The 19934-nt window shown below is 48.5% G+C and overlaps 1 long non-coding RNA gene across 1 annotated transcript; it reads right to left on the bottom strand.

The window, feature by feature from the left end:
• Positions 1-2653: 2653 nt before the first annotated feature.
• On the bottom strand, positions 2654-14630 carry LOC144679325 (uncharacterized). Its single transcript, XR_013576318.1, has 3 exons — positions 14570-14630; positions 13446-13480; positions 2654-2714 (listed from the first exon to the last, which is right to left on the bottom strand). It is a non-coding gene; the product is annotated as an uncharacterized LOC144679325 (long non-coding RNA).
• Between the last annotated feature and the right edge of the window lie 5304 nt (positions 14631-19934).

The following is a 19934-nucleotide window of genomic DNA, read 5'->3' as shown; positions in this document are numbered from 1 at the left end:
CCCATAATCTCGACCCCTCAGAGGACTCCCACCCACCCAACCCCTGACCAATGACCCCCCCCATGGTATTCCCCAACCACCCGATGCTCCATGGGACTCCTCTGCCCCCTTGCAGGCCTGACTGTCACCCCCACACCAACCGGAGGCCTGATGTCCCCTCACGAGTTGACTCCCCCAACCCGACTAAAAGCCCCCATACATGACTCGACCCCCGGCCCACCCCGCCCGCACAGGCCAGACCTGACCCGCAAGCCCAGAGCTGACCCAACCCCCCCATACACAACCCCCCAGCCCACCACTGACCCAACGTGACCCAACCCGAACCCCCTCCACCTACCCCCTCCCGAGGTCCGATTCCCTCCACCCATCCTCCACCAAGGTGCGACCCCCCAACCCCCCACTGAGGCCTGGCACCCTTCCAACTCCCCCCACCGAGGTTCGATTCCCTCAACACTCCCACCTCTCCCATGAGGTCTGACCACCCTCCAGTGGTCCGACCCTACCCTTGAGTTCTGACCACACCCCACCTCCCTGCAAGGTCCGACTGCCCCCACCAAGGTCCAAACCCCCACAGGTCTGACACCCATCCCCCACCCCGAGGACCCCATCCCCACTATACCGAGAATAGAACCCCCCATCACCCCCACTGAGGTCTGATACCCCCATGAAGTCTGACAACCCCACCCTCATGACACCAAGGTCTGATCCCACCCCAGCCTCCTCACGAAGGTTTGACACCCCCCAACGAGGTCCAACCACGCCCACAATCCCCCCTGCAAGATCCTACCGTGCCCACACCAGCCCTGACAGGTCCTCCCATCCCCCGACCTCCGATTCCGGTCCCCCCCTTGCCCCGGAAACTCTGATACCACCAGGCCCCAAATCCTATCCACTTGTCTTAGACACTTGCCTTCTCCTTGTTTTGTCAAGGACCTTCAAATTTCAATGAGACCTATAACTTACCTGGTTTACGGCAGCTAGTGCCGTAAGAAATGGGACGTGTCCTCCTTCACTTCAACGGAACTGGACTTCGACGCTGGGACTTGAGGATGAACTGCACTGCTTGGATCTTGTCTGGCCAGAGTCAGGAGAGACAGGATCAGAAGCAAAACCACGTAAGTAATTGGGCATGGACTGGCAATCCGACGCTGATTGCCATTCAAAGGATGTTGGAGCCCTTGATCTCCCAAAGCATTAATAAAGCTGAAAGCCTGAATGGCCCCTGTGTGATGCATCCACTTGTGTCAGGGACTCTTGCACGGAGGCCCCAGCTGCAACACCCATTAAGATGGAGACACACTCCACAGTTAGATTCAGACTGCAGAAATTGGAGCCAAAATCATACACAAGTTGATGGTGGGCCCTTCACATTCCCTGACGAGCTGTGAAAGCTCCTTGGCTGGCAATCCTATACATTGAACAATTGCTGTTACACAGAAAGTATTTTAAAGTGTAAACAGAAAATTCTAGAAACATTCAAAGGTCAGGAAGTATCTGTGAAGGGAGAAACAGAGTCAACATTCAAGGTCAAATATAATTCATCAGAACTGGAGCATCATTGACCTGAAATGTTAACCGCTGCAGTCCCTGTAGTGTAGGTACACCCACAGTGCTGTTAGGGAGGGAGTTCCAGGATTTTGACCCAGCAACAGGGAAGGAGCGGTGATATATTTCCAAGTCCAGATGGTGGGTGACTTGGAGGGGAACTTCCAGGCGGTGCTGTTCCCATGTGTCTGCTGCACTTGTCCTTCTAGATGGTAGCAGTTGGTTTGGTAGGTGCTATCTAAGGAACCTTGGTGAGTTCCTACAGTGCATCCTGTAGATGGTACACACTGCTGCCACTCTGCGTCGGTGGTGGAGAGAGTGAATGTTTGTGGATTGGGTGCCAATCAAGTGGGCTGTTTTGTCCTGGACGGTGTCCAGTTTCTTGGGTGTTGTTGGAGCTGCACTCATCCAGGCAAATGAAGAGTATTCCATCACACTCCTGACTTGGGCCTTGTACATAGTGGACAGGCTTTGGGGAGCCAGGAGGTGAGTTAATCATTGCAGGATTCCTAGACTCTGACCTGCTCTTGTAGCCACAGTATTTATATGACTAGTCCAGTTCAGTTTCTGGTCAATGGTAACCGCCAGGATGTTGATAGAGAAGATTCAGCAATGGTAATGCTATTGAATGTCAAGGTGTGATGGTTAGATTCTCTCTTGTTGGAGATGGTCATTGCCTGACACTTGCCACTTGTCAGCCCAAGCCTGGATATTGTCCAGGTCTTGCTGCATTTGGACATGGACTGCTCCAGTATCTGAGGAGTTGCGAATGGTGGTGAACATTGTGTAATCATCAGCGAACATCCCCACTTCTGACCTTATAATGGAAGGAAGGTCATTGATGAAGTAGCTGAAGACACTTGGGCTGAGAACACTGCCCTGAGGAACTGCTGCCTGAACTGCTGAGTGTTTGCAGCATTCTCTGATTCTTTTCAGATTTTCAGCATTCTCAGTGTTTAGCTTTTGCCTTTCTTAGAAAGGCTGAGTCTCTAAAGCTTGTACCTCTTTCCTCCTCAGCAGAGCTAGGACCTGAGCTTGGTACCTGGTGAGCCATTTCCTGGGCTGTTCTTTCTACTTGCACTTTTTCCTGCTTACCTGTGTTAGATGAGGCACCCAGTGCAGTCTCCTCTCAATCTCGATCTGGACCTTGTGGGCTGCTGATTTCTTTTCTGCTGTTTGAAAGGATAAAAACAAGTGAGATTGCTTCTTTGGCAAGGTTCTCCACTTCAGCTTGAGCTGCTGCTAGGTCAAGATGCAAAAGGCTCAGCTTCAGTTTCATGTGGTGAACCTAGAGAAAGATAGATCAATATTATCATTAGGATAACACTATACTGTAGAACTGTGTGAGGGAGAGGTAAATCTAGGCACATGCTCTACACACAGCATTCCTATAAGGTGATGCTGGAGTTTCCATCTTTGGTGGATCTAGAGAGGCCACTTGTTATAATTATGAGGTTTATAGGGCAGAATTTTCCGCTCGTTGGTCGGGCCCATGCATAACCCAAACGAACATAAAACGACGAGCAATGACATCGGGCAAGCCCCCAACGTTATTTCGCACTCACACGATATTTTGCTCAGCAGACATGGGCAGGAGTCGGAGCTGTGCCCACCATTTATTAACAGGCCAGTTAGGGCCCTTGACAACCCAATTGACGGCGATTTAATGTTGCCCATGCGAGTTTTCGCTTGTCGCATGGGCAGGTGGGCAGGCCACAATTTGCAAAGCCTTATCCACAGGCGGGATAAGAAGGGTCAGCAGCATTGTCAATGTGAGTAGTGAGGAGTTTTGGAGATAACTTGCTGCTGGTGGCTTATTGAGACTTGGCAGCTTAATCTCTGATCGGGGCATCATTCTTAGCATTTCCAGGCTTCATTTCTGGACTCATTGGTGTCGCTAAGGCCCCCTGAGGATCCAGACCGTGTGGACCCTTCCAGTGTCAGACAGCTTCCCCTTACCCTGGAAATGGGGATTGTAACCTCAGCTTGAGGCACCTCCTCTGAGGAGGAAGAGAGGAGCAGAAGAGAGAGGAGGCCAGGTGTCCCAATGCAGATTCCAGGGGAGAGACCTGTGGGAGGAGAGGCACAGGCGCAAGTGGCGCAGGGTCAGCAGGTAGCCCAAGTGGAAGGGGTCACAGAAGATGCCACTATCCTGCTGCCAGGGTTTACAGGCAGTGATTCAGCTACCTCAGTATGACCCAGGTGCAATGCAGAAAGAGGCTTCGTCTCTCCAGGGAGACCGTGACCTCCATTTGTCAGATGATCGGGCCTGAGATCAGCTCCAACTGTGTGGGTGGTCATGCCAGTGGCTCTGAAGGTCACAGTGGCCCTTAATTTCTATTCCTCCTGCTCTTTCCAGGGTTCAGTGGGGGATCTTTGCTGTCTTCCGGTCAGCTGTCCACAGTTGCGTCGAGCTGGTGACAGAAGCTCTGTTCAGGCAGGTAATGACTTTCCTTCATTTCCGTATGGACAAAGCCAGCCAGGCTGAGTGAGCAAGACACTTTGCAGTGTATGCAGTTTCCCCGAGTCCAGGGTGCCAGCGACTGCACATATGTGGCCATCAAGGTGCCAGTGGGTTAGCTGGGTTTCTTCGTTAACAGGATGGGAATTCACTCTTGAACATGCAGATAGTGTGTGACCATAGGATGCAGATTCTGCAAGTCTGTGCGAGGTACCCTGGCAGCTCCCATGACACATATATCCTGAGATACTCCCAGGTTCCGAGAACTATCAGTGCTCCAGCCTCGCTGGATGGATGGCTGCTGGATGACAAGGGCTATCCGATGAAATGGTGGTTCATTATGCCTCTCCACTACCCAAGAACAGAGGCCGAGCAGCAGTATGACAGGAGCCATGGCTCCACAAGGGTGACGGTAGAGAGAATCATAAGTCTTCTCAAGATGCGCTTCTGATGCCTCGACCATCCAGGGGCAGCACTACAATACCCCCACCAGAATGGGTGTCACTGATAGTGGTTGCATGCTGCGCTCTCCACAATTGGGCACTGGCAAGGGGGGACCCACTGGAGGAAGAGTATGTTGGCGCAGCTGCAAAGGCCCCAGATGATGAGTCCAGTAGTGAGTCAGAAGAGGAGCACGGTGAGGAGAATGCTGAAGGCATGGAGCCAGACCTCGGTAACCACCAGGGATGCCTTGATCCAATGCTCCTTCAGCTTGGCTGCCAAATAAGAACTATCACCTCATGCCAGGGCTGCTGCCTCCATCGTGGATCACACAAATGACCCTTTCCTTGGCCCCCAAGATACACTCAGTGCCTGTGCAATAAAGGCTTGAGCCACCCATGTCCAGCCTTACATATTGGCCTACCCTGCACCTACAATACAAATGAAACATACTCAGGCCAATAACACAAAAGCAAATGTAATTTAATGTTGGAACTCACATAGTATTTAAGGGAACAATATCTGATGTAAGTAGTCACACCATTAAAAAAAGAAAAAAACAAAATGGGGGAACAAAAGATCACCTGTGACCAGTTCTTCTTGTGCTTAAGGTGCTTTAAACTTACATTTACCGGTGCTATATCTAGAAGCACCCCCCCCACCCCTCGCTGGCACCTGCATTGGAGACAGCCTTCTGACTTTGCTTTCCTGTTGGCCTTGATGACCTTGGAGTCCTCTGGCCGGTGGAGCCTGTGCTAGCCCCACCTGGGAGGGAGCGGCCAGTGCCATGGCTGGCATCTCTCCAGACGCTGCAGCCTCATCAGATGCCACAGTCACTGGCAGAGTGCCAGAGGAGCTGCTGCCATCATCCGGAGCACCCTGAGAGGAGCCCACAGAGATGACAAGCAGCTTGTGCGCCAACATGAGGTCGCTGTGGACCTCCCTGCTTACCATTAATAAATGGGCACCTAGCTGGGATACTGGGTGCCACATCCATCTCACACACGGACACCGACCACCTGAGGTCAGTGCCTGTGTAAGGGCTTGCAGGTCTGAACACAAACCCAGGAACCCCTGATTCTGTCCCTAGAGCAGCCTTTCCATGAGAGTCGTCACTCTCTCCATGAAGGAGGCATTGTGCTCGGCCGTGAGGGTCGCAATACTCATGCTCCACAGCGACTCCTCCACAATGGACACCATGACATGCATACCCTCATGAAACTCTGCCAGATCCTCCCACACATCTTGCTGGACATCCAGCATCTGCTGCCAAATGAACAACTCCAGAGGCTCATCATCTGCCTTCAACTGAGCATCGTCCTGGTTTCCAGCAGTCCTCCGACTGCCGGCACCCTGGGCACTCTCTGCCTTCGCCTACACCTCAAGCAAGTGTGAAATGCCCTCACCAATGTGCACCAAGACACTAGCCGCTGAACTAATACCCACCGAGGTGCTGGTATTTGCGCTGGTGCCTGGTTCAGAGAGCAGGTGTGACACGGGTGCTTGGGGAGCGTGCTGGTCCTCCGATGTCAGGGGCGGCCTTTCATAGTCCGGAGAGCGAACGCCTGCTGGCAAACCTAAAAGGGAGAAGAAGGACATGTCATTAGTTAAAGTCATCACACAGTCACTGTGCATGCCAGGCACCCTGGTGAGACAATGGAGATCTGCACCATGGTGCCCTCATTTTTCAATGATCAATGGGTTTGAGGCTCACATCAATGAAGAGACTGCACTAGTATAGCATGACAGTGCAGTGCGCTCTTACCTTCGTCTGGCACCCCAGGCTCGCCGCGGTCACTTGACCGAGATGCATGACACCTCTCGAGATCCAAGGCCTCCTGCTCGTACCGGGAGAGGATAAGGAGGTGTGGAGGTCCTCTGCCAGTCCACGACCTCTCAATATTGTTATGGGATGTCTTCTCCTGAAAGGACAGTGGAGCATTGATTAGTCCACTCTGTACCTGCAGCACCATTGCAGCCTGGCCAACCCCAGCTGAGAAGGACCTGGCAGGGCACATCTGAGTTGTGGCCCTCGGGGCACAAGACAATCAGTCAAAGCAGCCAGGGCTCACGCCCTTGGCCAGCTCAGGCACGATTGACAGTTGGCACTCAGACTCTAACACCCCTGAGCACCGCGGGGCGATGGCAGGCCAAAATAATTCAACACACTGGCCCATGCCAGCACGGTACTCACCCTTCCTGAGCACAGCAGGTCATTGTAGCGCTTCCGGCACTGCACCCAGATGTGCCGCACAACGTCGTGGCTACTCACCCGGGCTGCCACCTCCTCCCACGCCCTCTTTGTGAGGTGTGGTGGCCACCTCCTCCCATCTCTGGGGACAAGGGTGTCCCTCCTGGCAGCCGCCTCCTCCAGGAGGGCGGTGAGGCACTCGTTGGATAAACATGGGTTTGAGTGCCCAGCCGACCTCACCTCCTGCCTGGTCTCTGCATCCTCATTTGCAGCCATGTCGCTGCTGCAACTCTGACGCGGGCAGCCTCCCTGGAGCTGCCTGCGCTGTTTCTGAACCAGACGCCAGGTTGCCATTGGACCCCTGTGGACAACAGGCCCCCACCCCTGCCCGCCCTTTCTTGGAGGTTCTTCAGCCGGCGTTCATGCTGGGCGGGCCTTATTTGGCCCACCAGCATGAAATCATGGTCCAGCCCCGATCGAAGGCGACAGTAGGCTTCCTGATCGCTCCCGCCAAGCCCGCCCGACGAGGGCAAAATTCTGCCCATAAGATTGTTAAGTTTTGGGACTGTGGGCGGAATCGTCCCAGATTTGCACAAAGTGTGGTAGGGGATGGGAAAAAGGACGATTTACCCACAATGGCATGTTCCCACCATATCGCCCATTCCTGGTGTGCCCTGCCGTCACCTCAGGTTTTCAGTGATCCGGATGCCAGGTTTAGAGGGTGCCCCTGCACAGAGCTTCCACTCTCTAAGGGATTGGAAGCTGCTGCGAAGTCACGGCTGCCAAAGGGACAAGACGTGCAGCCCCAAATTTAGAGATGCCTCCCTCGGGCACCTACTCGATGCAGCGGAGGCACGTGAGGTCCTCTAGCCCCGCTCTGGGCAAAGACCAACAAGCGAGGTCACCAATCCAGCATGGGAGGCGGTGGCAGCGGTGGTCAGCACTACTAAAGAGAACAGCCACCCGGTGCCGAAAGAAGGTGAATGATCTTATCTGTTCCACCAGGGTAAGTCACTCTTCTCATCGCTCTCAACTCACACACTCACAAACCCATTGCACATCAACAGGGATCTCACTCACTGCCAGTTCAGGGGGCATCACCATTCACTCTCTCACACACACCTTCACCTGCCCTGCGGATCATGGCCTCATCCCGTCCATGACACCACTCACCACCCACACATGCCAAGCATCCTAATCACCTGGCCTGGCAGGTGTTCTCCTTACACTCTCTCCATTTTTATTCATGCAGCACAAGCAGGCACACTAAAAAGGAAGCAGTCACAGACTGGTGGAGGAATGCTTAAAATTAAGGTCCTCACAGACTTTGAAAATAGAGACATCCAGCTGGCCGATGACAATCTGGACCGTTCTTGTGCTGATGATGTCGGCGGCGGTGCTCGACCAAGTGAGGATCCAGCAGTGCAACATCCATCAGACAACTATGCTGTGAGTGAGTTCCCCTGTTCCACAGTCCCTGCCATGCACTAATTATCCCTTCTTGTTTTCGCAGGCACATCTGGGTACATCCATGAGCCAGGTCCTTGACTCCAACCCTGAAGACACCTCTGAAGAAGAATCAGATGACACCCTGTTTGAAGACCCATCACAGCGCTCACTCACACCCTCCACAGCACAGAGACACACACCTCGGTGGGACCTAGCTCTAGAGTAGACTTGGGGTCATAGTCTGCTGAGCACATCACACTGTCCGATCCACAGCAGGCAGAGGCAGGGACTTCCCAGGTTTCTGGCACTTGGAGGACTGCTGGAGGCCAGAAATTTGCTGAGTCCAAGTCAGATGAGGAGCCTCTGGAGTCGGTCATACCTCAGTTGCTGGTGCTGCAAAGGCAAGCTCAGGAACATCAGGAAGGGATGTCTGCTGCACTCCTCAGATTGCAAGGCACAATGGAGGAATCCATCCGCCTTCAGGCTGAGGTAATAGTGCCGGTAGGCCAATGCACTGACGTCAGCACTGGTAGGAAGGCGGCTGCCATGGAGACCTTGGTCCTGGACATCGCTCCTGCACTGCTGCACGGGCTTAACTCCATTGCTGATGCCATAGTTGGCCCCCAACAGTGTCAAAGCGAGAGGAGTGCAGCCAGCTCAATCTCACTCCAGCTTCCCCTTTTTCTCAAGGAGTCAGCCAAGGGCCCCCGGGCACCTATAAGGAGGATGGCCAGCAGGTGCACACCCCAGGGCCATCCACCCAGGTGACTCCTGGAGTGTCTGGCCCATCCAAATCTTCTCTTCCTGTGACCCCAGCAGCTCCAGTTTCACAGGTCGAGGAGGGTGCTACTGCCACACAGCAGGACCCCAAAAGCAGGCCAGGACCCTCCAGGTCTCAGCCTTCCAGAGGGCACCCTCCAAGGTCATTACACATGGGGCGTAGCTGTCAGCAGGCTGCCTCCAACTCTGCTGGGTGTGGGTGTCCGGGGAGCACCAAGATGCAGCGGCAGGGTTAGGAAGGTTAAAAAGATGTAGTCACACAGCTTGGGCACAGGTGTTAATTTTTTTTGTTTTTCTTTTTATCGTGTCCATGGACAGTCTATACATGGCCCAGCCAGAACTGGACACATTTTTTCACCTTGTTGTTGAATTCAGCAAGATCTGCAACAGTGCAGGGTTCCTCTAGTGATAGGCATTGCAGGAGATGTTGCATAGTCTGTGGCTCAGTTCCACATTCACAAGTTGTCGGGCTGGTTGTATATCCCCATTTGCTTAGTGACACCTTTGAATGAACTACGCCAGTCCTAAGTCTGTTAAGGCACTTCCAGGTTGCCCAGTTGCAATTAGCTCCTGGGGGAAGGCTTTCATCCGGTAGAATTTCCATCGCTGGGGGTTGTTCGAGACTGGCGAGCCGGTCTTTCCACAAGGCGATGCGGGCTTCAGATGGGGTTGATTGTAATGGAACAACATAGTTCTTGAAGCTCTTCCTTGACTTTAGGGGGCTGGGTGTAGGTGTATGACCATGTAGAGGCATCTCTCATCTGATATTTGACGGAGTCGCTCTTTCTTGCTGGCTACCGCTCTTCTTATATCAGGGGGAGTGATACCCGCCAGGATATATAAGCTGTTGGTGTTTGTTGGTTTTAAACAACCTGTGATAAGTCGGACGCATTGCGAGCACCCTATCTACTTAGGAGTCACCCTTGACAGATGCCTCACCTTCAAGAACCACATCGAAAAGACAAAGGCAAAAGTGAGCACACGAAACAACATCCTGAATAAGCTCACTAACACAAAATGGGGAGCAAGTTCGAAAACATTGCGAACCAGTGCACTTGTTCTTCGCTATTCCACTGCCGAATACGCCTGCCCTGCATGGGAAAGATCTACTCATGCTAAGAAGATGGATGCCATTCTGAATGGGTGTTAATCACTTCTACTTAATGTTCATCATTGTAAATAAACTCCCAAGAATATCTCCTTGTCAATGGCTCCTTGTTCTGATGAGCAGTATTCGTATCACTTAGATGTGAAACATTGGTTCCTGCACAAGATAAAGGCAGGTGTCTCAGTCCAGGGCCTCTTCCCTGTGCAGTGTGTAACCTTCAGACCAAAGTGATGGTCCGGCTTCACACTCACTGGACACACTAGTGATGTCTGCATCTCGATGGTGCTTGTCATTGCTGCCAGATTGTCGTGGGTAGGCAGGAGTTCCGTCATTCTCTCTGTGTGCTCTCAGCATCTTTATTATGGGGCTGGCCCTCCATCTCTTCAGCAGATGTGACCGGTGACAGTGTGCTCCTGAAGGACTCAGGTGCTGAAGGTTGAAAAAAGATCAGGTGCACTTAAAGTTTCATGACTGTGTCTCCAATGATATGACCTGATCACGGAGTGCAGGCAAGCTGCCCTCAGCCAGACAGGAGTCAAACATTCACAGAGACAATGTGAAGATCTATGGAGTGTCCTCACTGCATGTCGTCATCATCCTCCTGGAATCTAACAACTATTAGGGCGTCTACTGCACCTTCATGACATGAGCCTGAGCACTGAGGGTATGTGCACTGCCATCAGCCACACAGGAATCAAACATTCACAGATGCAAGTTGAGGCTGTCAGGACTGTCCTCACTGCATCTTGTCATCATCCTCCATGAATGTTGTGGCTATGAGGGCCTCCTGAGCTTGCCTGCCTCGTCTGGCCAGTACGATAGCCTCTTCGCCGGCATCCTTGCCTTCAAGGACCTCATCATTATCATCACCTTCAATGTCCTCCTCATCGGAGGATACATACAGCTTCTCCATCTCCTCCTCAGCCAGGTCCTCCCCTCAATTGCAGTGCCAGGTTGTGAAGTGCTCAGCATGCGAAGATGATGCATGACACCCTCTGGGGACTGTGTTGCTGTGTTCATCCGGACCTTTCGAGGCACCGGAACCTCATTTTTAAGATGCCTAATGTTTGCTCCATCAAAGTCCGAGTTGCAGCATGAGCCTCATTATACTGTCGCACTCCTGCGCTCTGAGGCCGCTGCACTGGCGTCATCAGCCACATCCTCTGTGGGTAGCCCTTGACCCTGAGGAGCCAATCCTGCAGCCTCTCTGGACCCTGGAAGCTGTCATGGATCTGAGACCCGCTAAAGATGTAGGAACCATGGACGCTCTCTGGGAATTGTGCACAGGCCTGTAGAATGCATGTGTGGTGGTCGCAAACCAGCTGAACACTCAGCAAGTTGAAGCCCTTGTGGGTGGCGTAGTTAACTGCTTGTTGCCACGGGGATCTAAGTGCCATGCAAGTGCAGTCATTGGCACCCTGCATCTGTGGAAAGCCAGAGATCTGCGCAAATCCCAGCGGTCTTGCTTCCTCGCTTTCCTGATCCTGAGCAAAATGCACAAAGTTCTGTGCCTTCACAGAGATGGCCTGCCAGATACACTTGTGCATGGAGGCTTGCGAGATCCCACACAGGCCACCTATGCAGCCTTGGAAGGAGACATTGGTGTAAAAATTGAACACTGCCTTCACTTTCACGGCCACTGGCAGTGGATGCCCATCATGTGTCCCTAGTGCCAAATCCTGCAGCAGCTGGCATATGTGACTGACCAGTTGCCTAGACATGCGCTGTCTTTGGTGACACTGGTTCTCAGTCATCTGCAGGAATGACAGGAGTCTTGCATGGGCCGTGGGTCTAGCGAGGCACCAACGAGTAACGGCTCGCTGTAGATCTTCAGCTGCGTGCTCCTCCTTTTGCCGAGCCAGGCACCTCCGTTAATCTATTCTTCTTCTTCTCTGCTCTCCGTAAGCCATGAGGCATACCGCTAAATCACCAGGCACCATGATCCTGATATTCTCCTGTAGGGTCAAAGAATGAGAAGCATGGGTTAGCATGGGTGTACTAAGAACCTCTCTTGGTTAAGTCTGAAGGCCCCTGCATGCATGCTGGAGAGTGCTGACCACCACTTGGATGGCCAATGTGTTGTGCGCTCATTGGCTGTCCTAAACCCCACCCACCTCCGCCCCACTCCACTTGACCGATTGACAACATCTTCAGCCATTGGACTGCATGCTGTGCTCTCAGCTCAGGCGCAGACATTATCTTAATCCACACTGCAAGGCTGTGTTGTTAGCTTGAACCATAATGGATACTGGTCCATACCTTAACAAAGACATCGCAAGGGGCTGTGAGTGCCTCCACCAGTGACTGCGCCATGGCCACCTTGCGCAAGGGGATTGTAGAACTTGCCCAGTTTGCCAATTGCTCTGCTGCTCCCTAAAATGCACATTAATTTGCCATCAGCACCTGAGGGATGGAAAGTTCTGGAGCATATGGTGGAACTTTCATGCATTTGCATTGCTTGAGTGGGCAGAAAATTTTCAGTGGCCTGACTCCAAGCATGTCACTGGAGCTGCAGCTGAATGCCCTCAGCTGCGGAAGAATGTCCACTTTTGACAAAGTTTTCCAAGCGCATGGCCACTTCCCTCACCCCACCCCACCACCCCCCCATCCCATTCCCCTGGCATGTGCTTGAGTATTTCCTTCAGTCTGTGCTGCCTTGTCCCCCCCACCCTGTCTGACCCACACTAGAGCTTTTGCCCCGGCACCACACTGAGAGTCAGCTGGGAAAATGCAACTTGCCTGTGCCTCCGTAAATACGCACAAGCGCTGCACAATGTTGTGAGCTTCCATCTCCGAGCTCCCCTCAAAGTCCATCTCGCCAGGTGCATGCCTTTGAAAGGCTGTCATGAAGCACGCCATTCTAAGTCACGCCAACGTGGGCTGTAAATTCGATGCGGAGGGGATGACTCCAGTGAGCAGGGCTCATAATTAGATGTAAATATATTAAAACGGCATTCCTGACATGCGGTGGTGGGAAACCCAGCCCGCCATTGATGAGTGGAGTGGATGATCGCAAACTAGTTTTATGACAGTGTAAAACTGATTTTTGGCCTTCTCACCATATTGTCTACCACCCCCACGACCCCCCGCCGACGCCCCCCTCCCCTGCCCCCAACCATGACAGCTGATGTCACTAGGGCTGGAAATTACCAGCCTGTGTCTTTAATTTAAGGTAAAGTGAAGGAGGTCGTATGACTTGTGGCAGCATCTCTACTTGGATACAAGATCCATGTGATTTACATGACTTTGAGAGGGGAAGGATTTCTAAGATATCCCTGAAAACTCATAGACAAGTTAGTCATGCCAGTATCTGGGAGAGGGAGAGCAGTGAAAGGCTGAAATTCTCTATGCCAGAATGTGGATGGAATCTTGCACTTGGAATTAAAAGACCAAATTTCTGAAGAGTTGAAACAAAGCTGGAAGCTTCATCTAGCTTGCACTAGAGGGAGAATCTCCAGTAATATACTCACCATGAAGGACAGTTCTAGGGTTAGAAGTTACCAGGCTGAAAAAGAAAAAGAACAGAAGTGAACCCTGAGAAGCTATGAATCATTTTAGCCTGATTCTTGGAGAATTGAATGTCTACTTAAAGAAAAGTGTAACATATACCTAATAGTGTGTTATTTTTGGTTGCATTAAAAGTTCTGTTCTGTAGTTTAAAGTATAAGTTGCTTACAAAAATGATGTTTAGTCAATAGTTCTTTTGCTGTTTGTTACAGTTAATGTCTGAAAGCATGAAATCTTGTGTCCGTTCAGTTAATAACTGAAGGTTTCAGTTTCGTTTTTAAAGTTTTCGGTCTCTCAGGGAATCATAACATGCTAAATTTCTTCAGTTAAGTACACTGAATAAGTTGATGGCCATTGGCATGTGTGACAAAATCCAAATAGAGACCTGGGCCACTCCATTGTTGTCCTGTCAGGAAATCAGGGAATTTTCTGGATGGCTAAATAAAGTCACCTCTCTAATTTATTAATTCTCCATCCTGCCAGGAGATGCCATGCCTCTCCCAAACTGCCGTCAGCACGTGTTATACCCACATTCGTGAACAAGCTTCTAACAAGAGGTGCTGTTGATATTAGCAGTTCACCTACACTTTGTGTAAATTAGGCTGACCCCAGAAATTGAAGCAGTCGACATATTAACAATCCCCTACTCCCAAATGGAGGCCTCAACGGAAAATCAGAGTTTATATTCTTATCCATTTTTATTTAATGAGAATACAAAAGAGTGAAATGTTGATAAATGTAGGGATAATTTCCCAGGAACTGTGCTTAGATAGAAAGTTTTATAAACTGCCGGGGTAGGCCATTTGTTGATATTTGCATTGCAGCAATTCCATCCCCTGAAAACACTGAAAAAAATCAGCTGCACAAATATACAGGTGATGAGGCAAAAATTCCCCAATAAACAGGTGACATCTAGCATAATCAGTGTTAGGTAACTGATAATTCGGGAACATTTGACGCCTACATAGAGGTTTTGAATTTAAATGTTACACAAAAATCAAATTACATTCGACAGTCTAGACGTCAGTTGGTTATGTTGGAATTGTATGTGCAGATCAGTTTATCCCTGGGTGATTCATGTGCTTACCTGGAGTTGACAATACCTAGATATCTGACATCCTGATAAAAAAGGACTATTTTTTTTGTTGGTGTGATTTAAAAGAAACTTCAGCTTTTGCTGTTGCCTGGAAGACATTACTAACAGAGAATCACTGTAAGGCAAAATGAGAGTACTTAGAATGAAACCTTTAAGAACACGGCCAAGTGTGTGACCACCCTTCTATGAAATGAGAAAGGGAGCTCAAGTATATTGTGGAGACCCACATTTTAATGGAAGGAATGCAAGCAAAAGCCACTTGTAGCATATCCGTTCCAAGTCAAACCAAAGTAGCACTGACACATGCATACCATTAGTGCCAAGACTAGTAAAGCCTTTCGTGTTTTACAGTCAACCTCCTACTGCATGGATGACCGCCTGGACTATTGCAGAAAAAATACTGGTTTAATTTGTAGCTCTCAATATCTTTCTAAAGTACCTAACAGAGAGTCAAAGAATTAAGTGTATTAACTCTAAATCGAAAGGTAATAAGTACCTGATGCTTGAAGAATGATTGATGACTCCTTCTATTACATTGCTGGTGATTGGGAAGAGGCTGGCAGAGTGTTAATTAGCCAAGTTAGATTTCTCTTGTTTTTGCTGGATAGGGCATACCTGGGAAACTTTTTCAAATTGTCAGGTAGCTTCAACTGGAATAACTTGGGCTGGAATTTTCCAGCCCCACCCGCTGCTAGGATCTTCCGGTTCCGCTGAAAGTTAATGGACTTTTGGCTGGCCCGCCACATCCCCCACGGTGGGTCAGGTCACAGTGGGTCCAGAAAATGGCGGCCCTCGTGTCAATAGAAGTCCACAAAGATCTCTCACTTTCTCTCTCTCTATCTCACTCTCTCATATATACACTCACTGCTGCTATTGGAACAGAAGCATTCACATTAGAATGTTATCATGTGACTAGAGAAAAGCTTATTTCACAGCTGTTTTGCTCCATATCCACATTTAGATAGCTTTGAATAGAATATCACAGCTGTGATTTGTTATCATGGTGGGGTAAAGATTCTTCTGTAAATACTCACTTGAATATTAACTTTCAAACCTGAAAAAGGGTCTCTAATGGGGTCCAATTTCCAGGCCTAGATTTTATCATCATGTTGTTGCATAGGTCTGTTAAGACCATTTGAAAGCACTTAGCTTTGTGCTTAAATACTCAAACAGTTCTAAATGAATCTAAAAAGACACGGATACTTGCAGAATTAGTACAGAATCCAAGTGTATTAATAAGCGGGAAGTGTGTGTGTCAGCTTAGTAGCATAGTGAATACGCATACATTTCCACTGTTTCTGGGTGAGTTGCTCTGCAGAACAGCAATTAACATAATAAAGTTATTTTCTGGGGCAAATATCCTTGCATTGTTATTTTCAATCACAGAAAAATGGCAGACTAAACCACAAAATCCATAGCCACCATCATAGACATTGTTGATCACAGGAGTTGATGAACAGCCACCTCAAATGCTAACTCTTCTATCCTGTTCACATGTGTTGCCTGGCCAACTGAGTATTTCCAGTATTTTCAGTTTTTGTTATAGATTACAGAAAGCCTATTTTCCTTAAAATATGAAAACAAGTCCAAGAACTGCTGTGGGGTGGGCCCCACCTTTTTAAAAAGCACCAGGAACAGGCCCCTGGAGACATTCTTCACTTCACCTCATGTTGATAACTGAGATCTGGTTAAAGCTGAAAAGCCCATCGTGCTTATGGAAAACGGGAAGAAAAGGAGGACTGTTCTGTGCCCTATGGTACATGGCGATGTGCCACCACCACCCATGAATTTGTGAAGTAACCTATATATTAATTCCAGACATAACATAATATTTATACTAATAATGTTTAGGTACCTTTATCTCAGCAAAAAGTAAATGAGAGAGATAGCTGTCTTTGTATATGGGTCTTTTCCCAGCTCTTTTTTTTTTAAAAACAGCATCAAATGCACTACAGAGAAACCACATAAACCTTTCCTTGGAGGACTTTATATTTCCACTTACAGTTACCACCAAATAACACACAGTACCTTTCTCTTTACTGGTGAAAATTATAAATCGCATTTTAAACACTTCACATTGAAGACAACTGATGCCATGTGAAGTGTGCCAAATCTTGGCAGGGGGTGTGTTTTTTTTTCCTAAATATTAAGAAAATATTCCTCAGTGTAGTGAACCTCACCAAGAAGACTGAAAGTTTTTGTCTGCAGACACACTAATCAGCCTTTTGCCTGTAGTTCCAGGACTGCAGACTACAGCTACAAATCACTTAATCACACTTGATTAGGTTATTCATAACACAATATTATTCCTGTATAGTATATTTGATGTAGTTATTTAAATGTGTGTATTTCAGTCATATATTAAGGGCAATAAAACTAGTTAAGTGTTACTTGGAATAATGTGTTTGAAGCAGGCATGATTGTCACTGGATTTGTGTGATTTATTTTTATGTTTTACGACAGAAGGGTGACGTCATCTGGAAGTTATGAAATGCTCAATGTCAGATAAAGAGGGAAGAAAAGGAATGTTGAAAAGCATAACCTAGGAATTACTGTAGGCCTAAACCTTTCTAGCAGTAACAAATGTGTAATAGTGTTATGCAATATGGGGAGTGTGGTAAACTGCCCACTTTCCAACTTGTCAGAAATTATTGTGTATATAATAAGCCTTTCATGTCCTGTTATGGTTAGGCAGTGCATTAACCTTGTTGTGGTTGATTCTGGTATTATTAATAATATATATGGGGGATGCCCCATATGAAAGGCATTAACATTGAGCCAGCTTCTTGTTTGTTAGAATTCTGAAGGGAAATACTGTCACTAAGTTTCTCGAGGCTGAATGTTTACTACGATAGAGAATACTTTCAGTGCTCTCCTGGCACTTGACTTAAGGGAGATGGAGCAGCATCAAGGATTGGTTAGAGAGATCCATTTGCCTGCTATCCGGGTTTTCCAGTTTACCAGCCATTGCTTATATAGAACTGGGTACAGATACCTGGTAATAACTGAAGAACAGTACCACCAGAGACTGCAGCTTAGCAGGGAGGCAATGACAGAGTTGTGCTACCTCCAAAACAAAGACTGACAGACAATTTCAAACCTCCAACATTTGTCCGGGTAGCGATAGCCCTCAATCGGTATTTCTCTGCTCCTTCTAAGCTAGTGCAGGACAGTATTAGCTGTAATATCAACCAATTAATGTTCATGGATACATCAATCAAAGTGTCTGCTGATTTTCTCACTGACCAGCTTTGGGTACTGTCTGATTTCACTGGAGTGCTGACCCTTTTTAAATACAGGGGTGATTTATGGCACTGTTTGTATATCCATGGTGCAATAACCTACATGAACAAAAAGAGGTTTTATGCTATCAATTTGCAGCAGGTTTTTGACCACCAATACTATTATGCAAGTCAATGCTTGCTTCCTGGGAATCACCAGTGATGCTTTCATCTTAAGAAATCACGTATGTTAGGTATATCTGATGGCAATGTCAGCCTGGCTCATTCATTAGCATTTTCACAATTCTCACTCAGGAGGTTGTGGGTTAAAGCCTTACTAAGGACTTGAGACATCATCTAGGCTTACACTTCAGTGCAGTGCTGATGTTGTTTACAGGTCTTCCGAAAGCAGATCACACAACACTCTCATGCTTGGAGATGTTAACTTTTAAAGGAAAGATTAAACCAAGGTCCAATCATGTGTGAATAAAAGAAAGCATGGGCTGAATCTTCACCTCGGCGAATGGGGGTGAGGCCCTGCCCCTCCACCCCTCCGCCCGCACAGGGAGCGCTCAGCGCTTCCGGGTGCACATCACGCTGGGCGGGCCTTAATTGGCCTGCCCATGTAAAATGGCGGCATGGACCCAATCAAGGGCGCCGATCAGATCTGCGCCCGCCCACAACTGCCCCCGCACAACACCCCCGACAGCGGGAAAATTCTCTCTCATAGAATTATTCAAAGAAGAGTACAGAACTCCCCTGTGTCAAGTCTGTCATTTCTCACTCTCTCAGTCAAAAGCACAAACATCAGAGACTGAGCAATTATTTACTTTTTGTAGAATTTTGCTGTCCATTGCTTTGCCTTCATTTTGCCTGCATAGCTATGCCTGCACCTCAGATATAATTCAGTGATTGAAAACAGCTTTATGATGTTCTGAGAATGTGTTAAGATTCTAGCTAAATGCAAGTTCCTTTCTTCATTCTTTTATTAGCAGACTAGAAGGATAGACCTGGTATATTGAGACCAACCTCTTCAGCATTGGCTAATCATTGAATTATATGACATTTGGTCCACTATGTCAGCTCTTTCACAGGGCTATCCAATAAGCCCTACACCTCCTGTTATTTGCCCTTTCCCAAAAAATGTTTACTCTTCAAGTATTTATCCAATTCCCTTTCAAAAGTTATGATTGAATCCATCATCCTTTCAGACAGTGCATTTCAGAGCATAACAACTTTCCATGTAAATTCTTCATCTCATATCATCCCTGATTCTTTTGTCAGTTATCTTGAATCTGTGTCCTCTAGCTCTGTTCTTTCTGCCCCTGGAAACAGTTTCTCCTTATTTACTTTATCAAAACCCTCCATACACAGCAAATAGCAGCAGGCATAGGCCACATAGCCAATCAGGCCTGCTCCACCATTCACTACAATCATGGGCTTCAACTCTACTTTCTTGTCCACTCCCCATATCCCTTGATTACCCGAGAGACCAAAAATCTGTCCATCTAGCCTTAAATGTATTCAACAATGGAGCATCCGCAACCCTCTGGGGTAGAGAATCCCAAATTCACAGCCCTTTGAATGAAATAATTTCTCCTCATCTCAGTTCTAAATGATTGGCCCCTAATCTTGAGAGTGTGCTCCCATATTTTAGATTCCCCGACCAGGGGACACAATCTCTCAGTGTCTGCCCTATTAAGCCCCTCAAGAATCTTGTTTGTTACAATGAGATCACCTCTGATTCTTCTAAACTCCAGAGAATATAGACCCAATATACTCAGCCTCTCATCATAGGACAACACCCTCATCTTGGGGACCAAGTTAGTGAACATTCACAGTGCCGCCTCAAATGCAAGTATATCTTTCCTTAAATATGGAGACCAAAACTGCATACCGTATTCCAGATGTGGTCTCACCAAAGCCCTGTACAACTGTAGCAAGACTTCTTTATTCCTGTACTCCAAGCCCCTCGCACTAAAGGTGTGGTATTGTGAGGTGCATTACACCTTTAAGAGAATGTGAGCAGATTGACCACGTGATTGTATTACCCAATTGCTGCGTAGCATGGGCTACAATGTTAATCATTAGTTTTAGAATGGGTTTTGGTTTGAGAAGTACACATGTGTTAATAC

This window comes from Cetorhinus maximus, chromosome 4 (assembly GCF_964194155.1).
Source record: "Cetorhinus maximus chromosome 4, sCetMax3.hap1.1, whole genome shotgun sequence".
NCBI lineage: Eukaryota > Metazoa > Chordata > Chondrichthyes > Lamniformes > Cetorhinidae > Cetorhinus > Cetorhinus maximus.
Note: the sequence above shows the minus strand (reverse complement) of the source record. Positions and strands in the feature narration are given on the sequence as shown.